This window comes from Pezoporus wallicus, unplaced genomic scaffold (assembly GCF_028554395.1).
Source record: "Pezoporus wallicus isolate ANWC-B61680 ecotype Strahan unplaced genomic scaffold, APGP_CSIRO_Pwel_v1 scaffold_2584, whole genome shotgun sequence".
NCBI classification, from domain to species: Eukaryota; Metazoa; Chordata; class Aves; order Psittaciformes; family Psittacidae; genus Pezoporus; species Pezoporus wallicus.
The window spans coordinates 3,985,635-4,006,299 of NW_026642851.1; the positions used below are offsets into that span (position 1 = coordinate 3,985,635).

At 39.3% G+C, this 20,665-nt stretch overlaps 1 protein-coding gene and 1 non-coding gene across 3 annotated transcripts in view; one reads left to right on the forward strand and one right to left on the reverse strand.

Moving 5' to 3' along the window:
* CDK14 (cyclin dependent kinase 14) overlaps positions 1–20,665 on the reverse strand; it is a 318,587-nt gene that overhangs the window by 289,550 nt on the left and 8,372 nt on the right. The gene's annotated exons all lie outside the window — the stretch shown is intronic.
* LOC130611774 (U1 spliceosomal RNA) lies at positions 19,601–19,764 on the forward strand. The gene has a single exon (XR_008975314.1). It is a non-coding gene; the product is annotated as a U1 spliceosomal RNA (small nuclear RNA).

Sequence of the window (20,665 nt, forward strand, 5' to 3'; positions counted from 1 at the left end):
CTGATGAATGGTGAGAGCTTGAAAAGAGTAATCAACCTTAAAACACAACCTGAAAAAACTTGGTAAAACATTCACAAAAACATGAACGCAGCAATGTTTATCTGTAGGACTGCTACCTAAAACCTATGAGAAAAGTAAAATATTTTAAGAAGAATTTTAAGTATCACTTTAAACACCTCCATTTTGTAACTATTTAGATCCTTTCCTTCCCGTTTCTTGCTTTCTGCACACAAAAACTACCTGTGGAAGTAAAATGGAAAACTATATGCCTCTGCATGAGCAGCTTTAAGCTAGAAAGCGTTCAGAAACACAAATTCACTACCTTCCCTCACCAGATCTACCAGAGACAAGGTCTCAGGACCACAAATACTATGAAATGAGACTGATGAAATAACATACTGTCACCCTCTTTTGCCTGAATCTCACTCCCAAAAAAAATGAGAGCACTTTATATTGACAAAATGAGCTGCTAAGAAAACACAGCACTGAAGATCAGTCAAATTGCTGAAGAATTTATAGCCTACATTTGTATACTAATTTACCCGCAGTAAGTTAGTTAACTCCTTCCTTACATACCACTTTGAAAACTGATAAACTTTCCAAGCTCTTTGTCTGGGAAGACCTTTTTCTATAATACTGGACACCGAAAGTGTCCTGGAAACCAATAACACATGTACCCTTCTCAACTTTTCCTTTGATCTTGAAAGCACATACAGTCTTTCCTTCCCTTTTAGAAAGCTCCACATTGGTTCAGATGGGGCTTTGAGCAACCTCATCTAGCGGAAGGTGTCCCTGCCCATGGCAGGGGTTTGGAACTAGATGATCTTTAAGGTCTCTTCAAACCCAAACCATTCTATGATTCTATAATTTCTAAGAGTCAAGATGTCTTTTCTTCCTTCAGCATCCTCATGCACCCTGACACTAACTCATTCAGATGCTTACAACTGTACTATCTATACGTTACTGAATAAAGATGCCAATGAACCTACAAAAGCAGCCCGGCTACAATGGCTAATGTGCAGCTTTAACACATGAATTCTGATTATTGATGCATGTTTTAAAAGTCATTTGAATTCCCTTCTGGGCAAAAGTCCTTCAAATACAGTGAACATTTCATTCTCATTAATTAATGGGAGCTATTTTTTACTTCACTATTATTTGAATAGTAAATGTTGAAATGCATGTTAAATGAGATGCTATATAAAGATGCAAGAATTCCTGCTCTCTTTCCTAGTGCAGTGAAAAGAAATTTGTCTCTCGTCAAGCACAGTTCCCAAATGACAAGACTCCCAAAGTTAAAACAATTCAAGGAATCATTCATCCTAGCAGCTGAAGTGTTGAAGATGTTGTGCCACATTCAGAGCTGCATGTCAAAAAACCTACTGCTAGATTAAATGACATTTCTGAAGTAATTACTCACTTTTCAATTTTTTTTTTTTTTAATATGCACTCACAGAACCATTCTTAACTTCTTTTCCCACTTTTTACCTTGGGGGCAATAAAACCCTGGTTCCCTTCATGTGAAGGACTTATTTTCAAGAAACAGATGATATTTCAGTAGACTAGAGAGAATGTAGATTCCATTTAAATTACTTTATCTCCTTGTATTTCAGTTCACTGTCTGAAGTGGAAGCAGTCCATCTCTCCAAATGACTCTTCAAGTTTCTGTTTGCCAGTTTGACTATCACCAACCCCTCTAACTCAGGCTATAAGGATCCTGTTCCTTCAACAGGTATATGACGATATCTGTGGCCTTCCTCATTCTCTCTCCAACACCTGCACTCATAAAAGATTGGGTGTACTCACTTCCAGTCACCCTTCTTTCTTTCTTTCTCCTGTGCCTCTGACAGATGTTTCTACACAATATACTTTCTTTTCCCCTTTACCACAGTCTCCGTATCAATGGCTGTGTGCAAGACTCTGTGTTCTCTAATTATTCTCTCTTGAATGCAAGTCATTCAGTACACCAGATTCTACTGGGGAAATGGGCAGATACGAGACTACAAACATGAGATGTCATTACGCCAGAAGGCATGAATGGGTCAACTGTTTCTCTTTTGATCTGTAAACAACTAGAGAGGTACTGGGCAATGTGGCTTTGCTAGACAAATGGGAGGGAACTAGGATGTTGTTCAACAGTGTTTTCAGTGTCCTGAGACCTTTTCTTCAGAGCTCCTGACAGCCCTCTCCCAGCAACAAAATCCCACAAAGACTAAGTTACCACATAGCACTCATGCCATCAGAGAATGGCACACAAAGTTAAGATCCAACAAACTTCCAAGTTACATCATGAAACTCACTACGGAAGTATGATCAGAATACAAAAATTCATACTTACAACATCTGTCATGACATTGTAAAGTTATATTTTCCTTTAAAAAATAATATAAAATAGATTAAGAAACAGAAGTTACTAGCAGAACTTTTAACGTGGCACCAGACAGTTAACACCATTTGATAGCATTCTTCACTTGACGTTAACAGCAGAAAACATTTCCGTCATAAAACCCAGCTGTTCTGGGAAACATGGTGCCTTTAGAGCTCTCAGAGCAAGAGTTCCAACCTCCAGTCCTGCATAACCAAGATTAAAGCCAGTCCAAAGCATTTAAGTGCTGCTGCTTGTAGCAACACAAACTGGAAAACAAGGTAAGGTGTGCTGCCTCTGGCTGGCTGGAGTTCATTTTCTTCACACAGCCTACCACGGCGCTGCTGTTTGCATCTGTGACTGTTAACAGTGTTGGGAACACTTCAGTGTTTCAGGTTCTGCTGAGCAATGCTTGTATGGCCTCAAGACCTCTGCTTCTCATTCTGCCCTCACAGTGAGCAGGCTGAGGGTGGGCAAGAGGTCAGGAGGGGCCACAGCCAGATCAGATTACATCAGCGATTCTGAGACACATAACATCATGCTCAGCAATAAAAACTTTCAAAGGTGACCGTTGCTCAGAGACTGGATGGGCATCATTCTACCTGCGGGAGGTGGTTGAATGATAGTCTTTGCATCACTTATGTGGTTTTTTTTCTTCCCCTCACTTATTAAACTGTCTTTATCTCAACCCACGAGTTTTTCTTGCTTTTGCTCTTCCAATTCTCTCCCCCATCACCCTGCAAGGGGGAGGGAGCAAGCAGTTGGTGGGTGTTTAGTTGCTGACTGGGATAAACCCACCACATAAGGTCTCCTCTAAAAAGCTACAGTATAAATACATGTGCAATGTGAAGTTATTATGCTGCTGAAATTATATCTGTTACAGACAGTATTCATATTCTCCACTAGCTGAAATACTCATAATTTGCTGAAGTGAGAGAACAGAAGCACTATATTCTCAAAATCCATGAAAATAAAGTGTTTAACACTTAACTGCAAGGTACTGTGAACATACTTAATAAAAAGACATTCTGTGTTGTAAAGAACTTTCAGGATCCCCATCTCTTGGGGTTCAGATCCCCACATTCACCAAGAAACATCTGTGAATGAAAGCTGCTGTGCAGAGCACCTTTAGGAACTGCTACAAGTACTCGAAGTGAATTTTAGTCATTAAACAACCAGAGACAAAACAGAACAAGCCTATTACTTCTTCCCCATAATACTGTAACTATAGCTATGCTCCAGTATTATGTAAATATGAACAACTACATTTTGTGGAAAGAGGCTGCATGCCAACAGAAATCCACATCCTATTCTCTCTTCCCACCTCCGCCTCACCCCCACCACCACTACCACCTTTTTAGGGAAGAAGGAGTACATATAAAATGAATCTTTGTCTCTATTTTGGCCTCTGTATTTTGGGCTTCTGTATTTCTTCAAATTCAGCGCAGAACTACAACCCCTCCAGCTTCCCTTATTTTCTGAGTATTTTCTACAGGATTTTTTCTAAATTATTCAGTTGGGAGACTAGACAAGACAACCTGCTGCTCTCCCTTCCAACCTAAATTACTGTATTACCTTTCAGATGAAATTTTTGTATCCCACTTTCCTACACAGAGCTATTTTATTGCATACTTAGGAACTCATACTGAAATGAATGGCAAGGCTGTCAGACCTCCAACAACAGCAGTGTAAACAGCACCAACTCTGACAAAATTCTAACGCTACAGAGTGAACATGAAAAACAATATTCCCATTTGGAAAAAAGAAAACAAAAACAAAAGCTAATTTGAGAGGACAGTACTCTGAAGCATGAGAACCAGCACAAAGAGAAGAGGAAATTGAAGCGATTCGACAGAATTACACACAGAAATTAAGAAAACTAAATAGACATATACAACAGCCTGTGGTATATTACCACGAGAGCTACAAGTAAGCTAACTGAACTTTGGACACAAAAGATTTTGAAATACAGATGATAAGCACAACACTAAGAAAGAGGTTAAAACTTCTACATAATCTTTAACTATACAGCATTATTATATCTCAAGTCAAGAAATAGAAAAATAGAGAAAATCAGGCTGAACAAAACCTTTTTTTTTGCAGAAGCACAATGGTTTCAGGAAAGTTGTCATTAAGAAAGTATTTTTCAGAACCAAAACTGGAGTTAAATCTGCCCTTTCACCTCTGTAAGTCATACTATCATCTGGTGATCACAAAACTCAGCTGGGCTTTAAGAAACACATGCTGAAACACTATCAGGTTTACTACAGTGGGCTGGATGTTCTTAAGGAAAAGGATAGAGGGTTTTGATGCTTTTACAGACAAAAAAAAAGCATCCAAAATCTCGTACTTTGAAGGATAGATAAAATGTTTATTTCCCAGCTCAAAGAGTGAGGTTTACTACATTTCTACAGCAGCAGAGCCTTTACCTAAAACTCTTCCCCACTGTTAAACAAAAAAGCACATGCATGCATACACAAGAAAAATACCCACAGAGATATCTAAGCTTCAAGGAAACAGAATACAAACAAATTAAAGCAACAACTCCCTATGGTCCTGTTTGAAAATACTGCACATGAAACCTAAATTGTAAGGAGAAACTATTCTGACAAGGAATGGAAAAAGAAACTAAATGTTAATAGCAGCTGGAGGAAAACAATTTAGTTGTATGTTATTTTAAAGTATTTAAGAATTATTAACAAGGCAGAAAGAAGACAACTTCATAATAAAACACTTGCTTTTCATTAGTGTTGTTTTGTGAAGTTTGTAAAATCTCTAGAGAATGAAGTCACATTATGAATCCTATGTAAGTAATAAGACATCTTCCCCTCCCTTAAAAATACTCGAATGCCTCCAATATTCTCCAGTTATTCTTCATTGTTCTTCTCTTCATTCTCCTTTCTCAGCTCCAGGCTACTCTACAAAGGATTTGCCAGCAGCTCTAGGATTAGGTAGACTTCTAAGAGACAATTCATTTCAGCAAAAGGAATTATTTTATCCTCTACATTTATGCCAGGCATCTGAGTAAGATAAATCATGAACTGCAAAAGACAAACCAATACAAAGTTATGACTATGCCTGGAGTTTTGCCAGCAGAAGTAGTACTGTTTAACAAACTTATGCCTAAGAAACATTACCATGCCACAGCAATTTTTACACATCCCTAGCTATAAGCAATAAAACCCAAAAATAAGAATGCCAATATTAGATGAAACCACTCAGCCTGCTGCGTTCTGACACTCATAGACACAGATAAGTTCTGTGGTTTCTGTTGAAAGAGTGCACATATCCTTCCAGTGAGAGCCACTTCCAGATGTTTTTTATTTGTCCCCTCCTCCAACATCTGCTCTGCTGCCCAGACATGCTTTGCTCTCCCAAATTCTGGGGAAAAAAAAACCTGCCCTCACTCCAAGCCTGTGAAGGCATTTACCTTCAGAACCAGCCCTGGAGTACCTTTACTGCAGGAAAGCAGAGACAGCACAGTCAAGGCAATGATCTCAATTCAATCAAGCTCTCCACGGGAAACATCCCTCCACCCAATTAGGTTTTTTCTTTTACTCACGTCACACACATCACTCATAGTTTTGCATATCTATCATATTCCTCCTCATGGTCTTTTCCAGGTTTAACAATCCTAGTCTACTGGATTTTTTCTTATAACACAGCTGTTCCATATCCCCATAAATGCCCTACTTGGGTTCTCCAGTTCTAGCAAAGCTTCTCCAAGAGGGACTCCAGAAGGCACCTTGACAGACTACCAAAGAGAGAGCAAAGAAGAATATGGTGACCCCTTCTGTAAAGGCATGCAAAGGAAGAAACATCCTTGATTCTCTCTGCTGCTACGTCCCCAACCCCTTCAAAGCCTCAAGTTAAAAATCAGAGAAGAAGCATGGCAGCATGTCTTCTGTCTACAAAATCTGAGAAAACACTAGCAGCACAGCTACCTTCCTCCCCCAGATCCCTCCAGTTAACATAAAGGAAATAACTCATATCAAGTAAAGATGGTAAAGTTCATATACAAAACATATAACAGGTAAAGACAGGATTAAATGAGCAAGTAAAGACCCAACCTGCCTTACATGGACATCTATAGTTTGAATATATCATTTCAGAGATAGCAATTAATTTATTGTGTACTTGCATTCATTTTTAGATAAAACTGGTTTAATAGGCTTAGAATCAATATCAAATTTTCACTTACATTTAAAGACTGAAAGTCATGCTGTGACTATTTCCTGACGTCCTTAGTTACTTCTCAAACATACATTTACTTAAAACCAGGCATTTTTTAAATGTTATATAGAGTCAGAGACTTATGCAGAGTGAGTGGGAAAACTCATTTTCTGAGAAGCCTAAAGAAGAGTTCATCTGTTCATATTAAAGCACAATAGAACAGGATTTAGGAGCAGGAAAGGAAAGTAATGGGGGGAAGTACTCATGCATGCATCAAAGCTTCACTTAACAGTATAAAAGAAATAGGTATCAATTAGACTGGAGCAGCATTATGTAAAGACTTCATAAGGAAAACTTAAGTGTGGAAGAATTGTACCTTTCTCTCCCAGGTTTTCTGAAACACACGTTTTTTTTCTTCCAAAAAAACTAGAAACCTGCTGCAGTTGCAAGGGACAAAAGAAATTTAGATACAATTTGTACATTGTCATGTTAATCACTTATACACCTCTTGTCAGCAATCAGTCAATGCTGCTAACATTTACCTGAGCAATAACCATTGTTTTCAACAAGAAAATTACTAGCTCGTGCCTGTTTCTCTTATTAAGTACCATTTTAACAATCAAGACTTTGATCCTACAAGTACTCAGATTTTTGACATGTTCATATTATATTACCCTGGAAGCCAGCAGGCTCTTGGCATGCAAAGCAGGGTGCATTTCACGCTTTGCAAAAGAATTTAGGAGCCAGATATTTAAATCTACTTCAGTTACCAATAATATGAATCCAACTAAGAAATGCATGATGACACATTTATTAAAAGGTACTTAAACTGCTGGACCCATCTACAAGAATAGTAGGTTTCTGAAACGTATTTTCGTGGTTAAATTCAAGAAATATAGATGTCCATCTGAAAAGGGAGAAAAATAAGACACAGCAAAAGATTAAAGAAGGATAACAGAAAAGGTAAGGAATGACAAATTTGAGGACTCCAATATTTAAGCCCTGCCTACACCTTCCTAAATATAGTCCTAAGAATAATAATAAATGAAAATAAATAAAAATATTAAAATTAATAAAAATAAAATTCTAGACTAATATATAATAATAAAAAAATGGTTCCAATCAATCCAGAGTAAACAATAGGTTTAGAGCTCACACTAATTCTAGTCAGAGCTTGACGACAGTAGTGGCACAGCACAAAGGTCATTAATTTGAAATGCCAAAATGCACCTCAACACTCGAGTTTTGGTTTGTTTTTGTCTCAGTTGTTAACTTTAGCCATTAAACCAAATTAAAAAAAAAAAAAAATCAGTTTGTATCACAATTCACTAACCCATACCTTATTTTTCATGATGTGCTTTGGGATTAATTTTTTAGTATTTTACCCCATAATTAGCCAGTCTGGGAGCAAACCCTCTCCAAGGGATCATTAATTAATTACAGACACGTTGTTTATTAATGCATATTTTTCTTTTTCAAAACTATACAAGGAGAGTGAACATAATTTAGTCTCTTCTCTTAAAAACAGAAATTAATAATAATTTTGGTTTACTGCACAATTAATTATGGCCCAGTTTTAAAGCATCCCCAAGTTTGATCACACAGGAGCCTACAGGTACTACTTCTTACCATAATGAGCACAACCTTTTGACCTTCTATTGAAGAAATTTGGTGCTCAGGATAGAGCTGCATGAACGATTTTACAAGATACACCCTGTCCTGCTATCACAGAATGGCACCTGCTCCACAATAAGGGCACTTAGAGGGCAATTCCACACAAATACAAGCTAATATAAGGCAGATTACCCCTTAAAGGAAAGGATAAACTTCGTGTAAAAAAAGGGGTAATGCCAACCATGTGCCAATCTCATTCAGAAAACGGAAATAAAGGTGTACAACACTTTCAAAAGCAGAGGTCATTCAGCTATACTTCATTTGTGTTGACTGCAGCTTTATGCATAAGCAAAAAAATTATAGGTATAACATAGCCTTTTCACATTAAGAATATAGCAATATTATCATCGTCAACTCACAGACTCTCCAAGAAATCTAGTCTTAGACCCAAAAACGTTAAAGACAGAATTACAACCAGGAGTCCTATTGACAGCTAATAAGATGAAATGAGTAATTCTAGATAGACTCTGGGTCCCCAGCTATTTTTTCCACATGCATTTCTTAATGCTAATGCCAATTCCAGAACTGAAAACATTTCAGGAACAAGCCCATAAGCACAGCAATTCTATAAGAAGCACTTAAAGGCCACACTTTAGATCAAGAATTGAGAGGTTTCAATTAGCCTGGACTTGCTCCACACAACTCCATGTGATGTGTATTTAAGAAGAGGTTAAAACATACCTAAAGAATAACTCAATGAGAAAACCAAGGAAAATAAACACACACGGCAGATAGTAAGAGTCATGGGATAATCCCCCATGAGGAACTGCCTAAAAAAACTACAAATCAAGGTACAAAAATAACGAAGTTCTTCAGTTTTCTCAAATTCCCCCACTTTACTAGTGTCCTTTAAAAAGGGAAAACAACACATGGTGCAGAATTTCCTCCATTTGACAAAGCTTACTTTTGTTCTCCTGCTTTTGGCAGCAAAGTTTCCTCTTTCCAGATAAATTAATCAAGAGGCCCTAAATGTCTGCACAAGTTTGCTATAAAGGAGTAATTCCAGGCAAAAGAAGCTTTATTTCTGTTGGAAGCATGTAGGGCTAGATGTTCACAAATACAGGTGATTTCCAACTACATCTTACTCTCTCAGAGCCTCTTGCTTTTGAAACCTTATGGAAAAGCAGGGAAGGAAGAAGCTTAAACACACGTTATGTGTACCAATGAAAACAAAGAGCATGAGAGCCTCTTTTTTTTTAAAAAAAAAAAAAATCCTCATGGAAACAAGAGATAAGACTTAAAATTACAGATTTCTGTAAAAGGAAAAGGTTCAAACCCTGGCAAAAAAAAAAGCTCCGTGTTATTTGCTCCAGAGTACCAAGGGGGTTTGAGGAGGGAAAGACTCCTCCAGAGGTGTCTTTGGCAGATAAGCAGTGGATAGGAATGAACTGCTAAAGACAGACTTTTTATTACAGATATTTCTAGAGAATCTTCACATTTGGATTTCTTATAAATTTCTTCTTTTATAAACAAGTGGTTTCAAACAGTACCTTTTAGAGTCTTTACAAAACTTGGACCACAATTATTTGCAATGTACTTACAGTATGAAGTTACCCATGAAGCAAATCACCTCACCTGACAGAAACACTTAGAATGTTATCAGTGTTCATATATGACAAAACTAACAGTAAGTTAATTGCTTGTGACACAAGCAATGTAAAAAACTTCAAACAGATTGCAGAAGGAAAGACGAAGCCTGCAATAAAATTAATGAATCACAGAATGGTGGAGGTTGAAAGGCACCTCTGCAGGTTATCTGGTCCAATCCACCTGCTCAAGCAGGGCCACCTAAATCATGTTGCACAGGATGGGTAGTTGTCTGGATGGCTTCTGAGTATCTCCATAACCTTATTGGGCAACTTGTGTCAGTGCTTGATCAACCCCACAGTAAGAACATGTTTCCTTATGTTCAGAAGTTCTCAGTTTGCTGTGTTTCAGTTGGGTGTTCACTGCCCATGGTCCTGTCACCGGATAACACTGGAAAGAGCCTGACTCTGTCTACTGTACATCCTCCATTCAGGCAATTACAAACATTGATAATATCCCCCTGAGCCTTCTCCAGGCTAAACAGTCCCAGCTCTCTCAGTCTTTCCTTATAGGAGAGATGTTCCAGTCCCTTAAACACCTTAGTGCTTTCCTCTGTACTCCCTCCATTACATCCATGTCTCTCTTGTACTGAGAAGCCCAGAACTAAACGCAGCGATGCAGATGTGGCAGCACCAGTGCTAAGTGGAGGGAAGGGCTACCTCACTTGACCTGCTGACAACACTCCTAATGCAGCCCAAGATACCATTAGCCACCTTTGCAATGGCTATCCTATGCTCAAGCTGGTGTCCACCAGGACCTTCAGGTCCTGTTCCGCAAAGCTGGTGTGCCCCCAGCACAAGCTTTAAAAAACAGTGTTGCATGTACTTAAGAGATTGTATCTCCTTTTTTTTCCCTAGGTGGAATTTCATGTTAAAGGCTGTGGTGGGTGACACTGGGTATCACTGTCTCAGAGTGGCTCATGCTGTTACTGACAGATCAGGAATGCAAATTATGTGGTCCTGTGGTAAAACAGTGAGGTTCTGACTCATGAAAAGTTCAGTCTAACTTCTTCCTGACTTATTATCTACATTTGAAATTCTGAAAAAGGCTAAGAAGCAAACTCAGAGCATAATTAACATATCCCCACTGAATAGCTCCAACTCCATCTATGTTCTTTGGCAAAAGAAAAAAGAATTCCATTTTCCATTTTTTGCCTTCCTCTCCAAGAGGCCTCCTCTCTGCATTTTTCACAAGAGATAGAAACTGAGGAAGGAAGATATTCATGGCATTCTTCCAAACTTTAACAATAAAATAAACCCACAGGTTTCCAAGATGAGATTCCATTCAGGGTACAACATCTGCTCTGAAGTCTTGCATCACCACTGAACCCCAGAGCAGCCTCTTGAAATCACTTCTTGGACTCACTCATCTGGGAGTATGAAATATACTTATGAACTCTGCCAGATACTACCGGCATAATAGATTCACATACGTGTCCTCTCTGAAGCTTAACTGGTGACACAAAAATGAAAATTCACCTTTACTGTAAAAACATACATCATTTTCATTCCACTCCTGGAATAATTAAGTAATTAGCACTGGCAATAAACCTATCAGAGCATCTCAATTAGAACTTTGCTGAAATTCATGCAGAAAACCAAACTTTCAGGAAAAGAGTCCCAGGTTCTCCGACAATATTTGTTCAAATATGTGACAACGTTTTTTCATAACTTCAATTTTTTACTTTTGAAATAGCATTTTGTTGAACATCATCACTTTGCTAAAGCTCATAGTTTGAGCCCATTATCTTAATGTCCATATAAAAAGCATGCCTAAGCATTCTCTTCTCACCACTGAAAAGACCTGTTTTTGAGGTATAAAAAGTATACAGTCTAACCCATTAACTGCTTAGTTACTGCAAACTCACTTTCAAAGATAAAAATCCCATTTTTCTACTAATTTGGACAGAAGTCTGAAGCGCTACAGCATGCCTTTTTGAAAGGCAAGCAAATTAGGCATACCACTTCATCTCTCTGAGCTTGTCATGATTTGACGCTGACCAGACACATCCCATTTAACTACACCATAGCACACTAATAACTAACTAACTAAATAAAAAAAAACTCAAGTATTTATCCAGATGCTGTCTTCTGGTTTCTGGAATTCTGTGCATCTCCAGGGTCAGCAGGAGATGCCTGGAACAAACATCCTGTTTCTATCTGGTTTCTCTCTGCACATGAGGAGCCAAAATAAATCATAGATTTATTTTTTTTTTCCCTGCTTCCCCCTCACCGCCACCCCCCCCCTTTTTTTTCTTTTTTTTAACAAAACACTTTTTCCCTCCAAACTTGAGCAAACCTGCAGTCATGAGAGACTTCCCACATCGAAATAAGCCAAGGCATGGTAAGAATGATAATGAATCTGACAAATGGAACCAGTATCATTCTTCACATGGGTAAGCTAAAAAAACTGATTTTTTCTGAGCAAGCATAGATTGCTATTTTAACAGTAAAACTGCATTAGAAATTGGCATCAGCAAAGCAGAGCAGGTTGGAGATCATTTAATAAGTCTGGCTGTTTAGAAGGCAAATAAATCAATAAAAGCCACCAAACTGTATTTTCCATTGCTTCTGCCAGTGTTTGGCAGCCCCAGCGAGCCCACAGGTGCTGCCTTCTCTCCCTGTCCACTCCATTTGGGACATGAGCTCCCACCCCAGCTGCACTCCGATGCTCCCTCCAGCTGCCTCCACAACTGGCAAGGATTTCAGTAGCACCCTTGTCACCGCAGAGGAGGAAACAATATCAGCTTAAGAACAAGACAAACAGAAGACAGAAGGTAAGTACATGTATGAAAACAGGCACAAAACAGGAAAAAAAAAAAATAAGAAATCAAAGAACTATATCTGTGCCTAAGAGTTAACTGACAACTACTGACACCATATTTGGACTATAATGCAATTACTGTCACCATACTGGATAAAGGAAAATTAACTAAAATGAAACCAGAAACTATTATAAAAGAGGACAACCAGTTCCAAAAGATACAGAAAAACCTGGAAAAGCCAATCCCATGGGAGGGCAGAGGAATGTCTATGTGGCTGGTTTAAAAAAAAAACAAAAACAAATCAAATTTAACAAAAGGACTTACAAAAAATTATGTGAAAATCACGTTTCTCTGTTAGAAAGTAACAATCAATGCATGCTAATGGAGATAAAAACAAGGGTACACCGATCAGGTTCTATATGAATGTCAATACATTCTCCTTCCAACTCCTTTTTCTAACTACCTAACGATGCGCCGAGGGAAAAGGCTTCAACCAAGAGGGAATTAAAGAAAAATAACATGAACCAAAATATGCATTCTAGTCTCTGCACTACTTTTTGCAACATACTTGGGATAACAGAAAGTCTCACAGATTTCAAAGATGAAGGGAATATCTGACCTAACTAATCACAGCAAGTGACCTCAAACAAATTCCTTTAGAGTGTTTAATTTTCAAAATTGAAGTCAGGAAACAAGTTCAAGAACAGATGAAGACAGCCTTAGGTACAGTTTCAGGATCACCATGACCACAACCCATGCCTGAGTGCAGTTTCAGTGGAGGAAAAGGAAGACAAAGATCCACTAAAACAAAACACTGCTGAGTGCTATTGCATGCAAATAAGAACCACTGTTAACAAGAAATTCATTTTACTCTCACTAAAAGAAACACGAAGACCCCCCAAACATGTACATATAGAATATCTCTTTGTATATGTGAGCTATCAGACTAAGGAGAAGTTCACATATTTAAAACAAAAAAAAAAAGAAAAGCCCTGTTGAGCACATGGCAGCAGGAAAAATATTGCAGCCCACTGATTTTCCTGGGTAAGAATGGCAGTGAATAGCTTCTGAAGCTAGTAACATTGCATTTGCTTCTCAACACTGAAAAAGATGAACACCCTGCTAAGAAACTTAATTCACAGAATCATAGAATATTTAGGGTTGGGAAGGACCTTATCTAGTTCCAACCCCCCTGCCATAGGCAGGGACACCTCACACTAGACCATGTCCCGCAAGGCTCTGTCCAACCCGGCGGTGAACACTGCCAGGGACGGAGCATTTACCACTTCTTTGGGCAACCTGATCCAATGTCTCACCACCCTCACAGTAAAGAGCTTCTTCCTTACATCTAACCTGGACTTCCCCTGTTTTAAGTTTAAATCTGCTACCACTTGTCCTGTCGCTACAGTCCCTGATGAAGAGTCCCTCCGCAGCATCCTTGTAGGCCCCCCTTTAGATGCTGGAAGGCTGCTATGAGGTCTCCACGCAGCCTTCTCTTCTCCAGGCTGAACAGCCCAAACTTTCTAAGCCTGTCTTCATACAGGAGGTGCTTCAGCCCCCTGATCATCCTTGTGGCCCTCCTCTGGACTTGCTCCAACAGCTCCATGTCCTTCTTATGTTGAGGACACCAGAACTGTATGCGGTACTCCAGGGGGGGTCACAAGAACAGAGAAGAGGGGCAGGATCACCTCCTTTGACCCGCTGGTCACGCTCCTTTTGATGCAGCCCAGGATACGGTTGGTTTCTGGGCTGTGAGCACATTAGTTCATATTAAGTAACTACCTTAGGAGAGCCCAAACACAAATTACAGCTGTTATTTGGAATTGGTGAAAATGCACTATGTGCTGTCTTAGTGGCTTTGTCTATGTCATTTCTCATTACGTTTTCAGCAGCATTCACTCTTAGTTATTAAATTACTGTCAGTATTTCACATTTAAATAACCTGTAATACTGAAGTCTGAATTTTCAAACTTGTTGAGGAGAATTGCCATACCTGAAAAGAACAAAAAAGTACTAGCAGGACTGTGACTCAACTGGCATTGAACTAGAAAGCTTTGATGGAAAGGAAAATAGATTAAAAGAATCAAGAATATATAGAGAAAGAGGTATAAGGCAATGACAATTTCTTTAGGCCTTAATATCATCAAGATGACATTGTTTTATGCACGTAAAATCTATTTTGTTTAAATAAACTAGTCATATCCTGCAATCTCCTTTTATTATCCCCTCCTAATAAACAGCAAGAGATGTCAATTGACTCAGAACCTTGATTACTGTGGATAGGATCCTGCAAATACATGGTTGTCAGGGATATTGTGACACACAGCAGGTGAGAATTTCACATGCAGGATTTCTCAGGAAAGCTAAGAAGTAGACAGAAATTCTTTTCTTTCAATCCTTTTATGAGAAGGAGATTTAAATACAGTCATATGTCCATTACTACTGTAGCTTGGAAGAAGAAGAAGAAAAAAGGCAATAAAGTCTAAGTACAAAGAAGATGGAAGAGACAGACCTATTAAGGAAGTCACATGAATATTTCTTGGCTCAAAACCAGAAGATTGCCCAGCAAGGCTAAGAACAAGAACCTAGTGATCCAATACATAGCATACTGTGTTTTGTTACTCTATTTAATCTACCAATAAATTAATATATCTCATAGATCCCGAGAACATAAAGAGTGGGATGCACACATAAACATACTTCATCAAAATAATAATAGCTTGCATTCAGACTCCATATATCTGGAATGCATATATTCTCTCATCTGATCAAAAGAAACACATGTACAAGTGAGAGAAGTAAGCCTGGAAATTAATCTTCATTTCACAATGCTTCTCTGATAGCTACAACACTTGCCTGCAGATCAGAATAGATCTTTATATTTCAGTGTTTTGGCCAGATCCTCGTAAGTCATTGCTGTAGACAGGGACTCAGACCAAGTTCTGCTCCATCCATTTTCGAAGAAAAATTAAGCAAAAGACACATACATATTAAGGAGTAACATGAACCCTTCCTTTCATCCAGTGTCTATAGCTGAGGGCAGGGAAGCAGAGTAAGCGTTTCACAGTTTCTTCTTTTAAAATAATGGACACTTTCTGAAAAAGTAAATGGATGCACTGCCACAGAACATGGAAAGCAGAATGCACAACTGAACACATCAATGGCTGGGGCAAAAAAAATCCCCAACCACAAAAGAAAGGTTCTCAAATTTTGGTCTCCTAAAGCCCAGGTTTATTCCCCCATGTTAAGAACAATTTGTGTTCTGAATGAGTAAAAAGTCACTGCCAAGTAAATCTCAAAACCTTCCACATGTGCTTAGATTTTGTTTCAAAGCCTTGAAACCGGACATAACAGAGCGGTCATTTCACAGTCAATTTTTCTTGCTGGCTTTCCTGCCACTTCTCGATTACTTACTAGCTCACACTGTGGTCACCTAGACCTCATGTCTTCCAGAACTCAACTTTCCTCCACATGCAACACAGCAAGGAAGTGACAGGAATCCCTAGTCATCCTATAAATACTGAGAACTTTCTAGAAATTAAGGAAGGCTGTCCAAGGGTTGGGGTTTTTTAAGCCTTCAGAAGCCACAGATTATTACAAACCAATGAAAGGCACATCTGTCTCACAGCTGATCCAGTAAGAAACTGCCACACTCCAGCAGAATGGCAGTATTCGCTCTCTTACAACCATACTCTTCATTATCAGACTCACCTGAACCACATTTGCTAACAGCATTACCAGTTCTCATCTAGAGGAAACAATTATTCCTTTTAAGTAGTTGAAAATGACTTTGTGACATCCATCTGAGCAGACTCATTTCTCAAGATACCTGAACTACCTTTGTACACATTTGGTAAAGTAACTTACACCACCAGATGAAGATTTTCTGACCCAGTTCCCTGGTATTATTTAGAAACTACTTTGACATCTATACTTCTGTTTGTTTTCCCAATTCAGTTTCAGGCTTTTTATTTTTCTAGCATTACTTCTAACAGCTCTTTCCCAACAGCCTTCAGTTACATGTCACCACTGATAGCCACACACTACCAGCTTGTCCCAGCATTAAGCAGTCGAGAACTGCACCAAAGTCATCACATATCCTAAGTCAAACCCAATTTCTCAGCACTAGTAACAGACCCAGCTCAAAGATATTCAGACAATTTGTAACTATTACCCATAACCACTTCCGGGAAATCCTGTCACTATACCACACATCACAACATAAAGCAGTTCAGTAATCACCAGTCTCCTGGTTTTTAAATATAAACAAAGTCATCAAAAAGCAGACAGCTCAGCAATGGCTTGTAATGATTTTACTGTATCTAGATCAATCCCCCCCCCCCCCCGGAATAACAGACAAGCAGTCTTCCAAAATCCTCTGTATCACAGGCTTTTCCCCAAGTCTGTCACACACCAGACTCAGCTTTTAAGTCTTCCAGGAGTGAAATAATCAATGTTTATTCCAAGATCCTACAAAATGTAACACTGACTGTCATGAGGGCTAGATTTCCCCTCCATCTCCCGTAACACAGATACTCTCCTGCAGGGGAAGAAGGTAAATATATAGTTCCATAGCTATAGTTCCTATATGCACTTCTCCCTCAAGCTACTTAAGGGGCTTTACAAATAAAACAAAAAAAAAAATTAATTTTTATTTAATGTTTTACATGCCTCCTGCATTACTGCATTCAAATGCCTCTTGTTCATTCTTTACAGAGGTCTACTTTTTTCCAGCTACACCTTTCCCTTTAACTCCTCAAATTCTTTAACACGCAAGTTCTGTTTCAGAGACTGATGTCCTTTAAACCAAGACATTTTTCATGACAACATCCCACAGAGGAAGTAGCCTTTAGGGGTGGGGGAGGGATGGGGAAGGGAGAAGAACAAGAGACTGTGAGAGCAAGCACAGCACAGAATTAAGTAGTAACTTGGCAAAACTCCCTCCCCTTTCACACACTTTCATTTCAAACACACAAAAGTCATTCCATGAATGAAATAAATGAAATCTGGCTTCTGTAGAGCTGGAGACTCAGAACATAGTAAGAGTAGATGACTATTAAGGATTTTGCTGAGGTCAGAGTATTCATAACACCTCCAATCAGATTCTCCTGTATTACCAAGAACTCAGCCAGCTCACATGCTTTTTTACCAAGCATCTAGGTGTCTAGTATCGGCCAATTTCAAAGTTAGTAGGTGATCAATATCAGGTATGCAAGCAGGCACAATCACATTATCCTAATTTCCCAAGGACAGTGGTCTTAAAAAAAAGGTGCTCTTGATATTGGACAAAATTAGCACTACAATACAGCTAAACAACAGCAATACTCACCACGTAACAAGCAATAATCACAGCAATTCATATTGATTTTGAGTCTGAGATTATTCCATTTTGATTTCATTAGATATTAATGTATCTAGTGTGCATATATATATATATATATATATATAAGTTCTTAGAGAAACCACTAACAACAGAATAACAAGAACCAACAGCTCGAGACTGAATGACAATAATTTAGAAATAAATCATAAGAGCAAGCAGCTATCCAAAGGAACAGGTTACCAGCCTTGCAATGAGGTTAGTCACATCATCAACACTGGCTGTCATTCCAACACATGTGCTGCATTCAGCCACGTTACTGGCCTTGATCACATTCATTTAAGTGAAAACGAAAATAGTTCCATCATTGTAAGACAGAGATGACACTTGTTACACTAACAGTCCAAAGACATCAAGCCAATCCTGCATAGTTGGAAGTTATTAATCTAAACGTTGACAAACTACTGGAGCACAAATAAAATGTTCACTCAAGGGCCAAATGTTTGTTTATAGATGATTCTTTGCATGTAGCATTACTCCTCAGGGGTGTTTATCTTCTATCTTGGTATCCAGAGTAGAAAACCAGTTCTTTGCCTGACAGAATGAAACAGATGATTTCTGTGCCACAATCTACACTCAGAGAATGAAATTTAGGCGCTCTGAAAAGGAGGGCAGCTCTTTTTTTTATTTTTTTTCCTTCCTGTTTTTTTTACAGTTTTCTCTCTTCAGAGAGAAGGTAACAACATTTAAGGACACAAGGAGAAGATGCCTTACTCTCTCCCACTCATGTAAACTAATTGTGAAAACAGCAAAGAACAGCCTCCCCCACCAGTCATGATATTTCAAGATAGACAGAGCCAATCCACAAAACACCAAAACCATTGAAAATCTTCCTGCTGATTCCAGTAGGTACCAGACTAGGTCCATGTTCCAGTTTCCACAATGTGACCAGTGTGACAAAAGGAAAAAAAGCACACTATTACTTTGCGGTTTTAAATTAAGGACTAGACAAAAAGCGGTCTGGATCTTACTCTTTTATTTCACATGAGTCTCTGGAAGATGTTATCTTAGGAAGGTAAACAGGCTACTAGTGAATAAAAATGAATTAGCTCCAGAGTTCTCATGGACTGAAGTAGAGACCATCATCATCTACAGAAGAGTTTTTTCATTCAATATTCAATCTAAACAACACAACAGCAGACAAACAAGTGACAATTCCTACACTACCCAAGCTCCACTTCACAGACCAACCTCCCTCCAGGAGAGGGAAAACACACGATGGGAAGAGATACGCAGCATCTTTAGGCACCATGAGTATCCTTTTATTAACTGTACAGGGAGAACATACTGCTTGTTAAATGCAGTCTGTTTCAATAGTTGACTACATCATTTTCCATAATAGGAGACCTACAAATTTGAAGTAAAACTGTTTGGACAACTACCTCCTCTCTCTCTGTCTCATTTGATATTCCCACTTACTGTCATCATAACTCTCTTCCTAACTGCATCCCTGATATAGCAATACCACATATACTAGTCAGAAGACTACATCCTGTCCTGTGATGGTATGGTCTTAGTAGTGTTTTTCAGGATAGCCTTCTGAGACCAAAAACTGTGCCCACTCCTGCTCAGAGTCTGTCTCCCTTAGAAGTTTGTGTCATCACAATCAGCTATGCTGTTGTTAATAAAGTCTGGTTTATCTTCTGATTTGAAGAATGAACTTACCTGGCAGGGGAGACACCATGATCAAGCAGGTGGTTTTCCCAGGGCAAGGCTCATCCCTTGCACTCCGGGTGTGCTGACCCCTGCGATTTCCCCAAATGCGGGAAACTCGACTGCATAATTTGTGGTAGTGGGGGACTGCGTTCGCGCTATTTTTTTGGTCAGTACTGGGACCGGTATTATTTAATATATTCATCAATGATTTAGATGAGGGAATTGAGTGTACTATCAGCAAGTTTGCTGATGACACTAAGCTGGGAGGAGTGGCTGATACGCCAGAAGGCTGTGCTGCCATCCAGCGAGACCTGGATAGGCTGGAGAGTTGGGCAGGGAGTAACTTGATGAAATATAACAAGGGAAAGTGTAGAGTCCTGCATCTGGGCAGGAACAACCCCAGGTTCCAGTATAGGTTGGGGAATGACCTGTTAGAGAGCAGTGTAGGGGAGAGGGACCTGGGGGTCCTAGTGGACAACAGGATGACCATGAGCCAACACTGTGCCCTTGTGGCTAAGAAGGCCAATGGCATCCTGGGGTGTATTAGAAGGGTGGTGGTTAGTAGGTCGAGAGAGGTCCTCCTTCCCCTCTACTCTGCCCTGGTGAGACCGCATCTGGAGTATTGTGTCCAGTTCTGGGCCCCTCAGTTCAAGAAGGACAGGGAGCTGCTGGAGAGAGTCCAGCGCAGGGCAACGAAGATGATTAAGGGAGTGGAGCATCTCCCTTATGAGGAAAGACTGAGGGAGCTGGGTCTCTATAGTTTGGAGAAGAGGAGACTGAGGGGTGACCTTATCAGTGTCTATAAATATATAAAGGGGGAGTGTCACGAGGACGGAGCCAGGCTCTACTCAGTGGCAAACAATGATAGGACAAGGGGTAATGGGTACAAACTGGAACACAAGAGGTTCCACTTAAACTTGAGAAGAAACTTCTTCTCAGTGAGGGTGACGGAACACTGGAACAGGCTGCCCAGGGAGGTTGTGGAGTCTCCTTCCCTGGAGACATTCAAAACCCGCCTGGACGCATTCCTGTGTAACATTATCTAGGTGTTCCTGCTCCAGCAGGG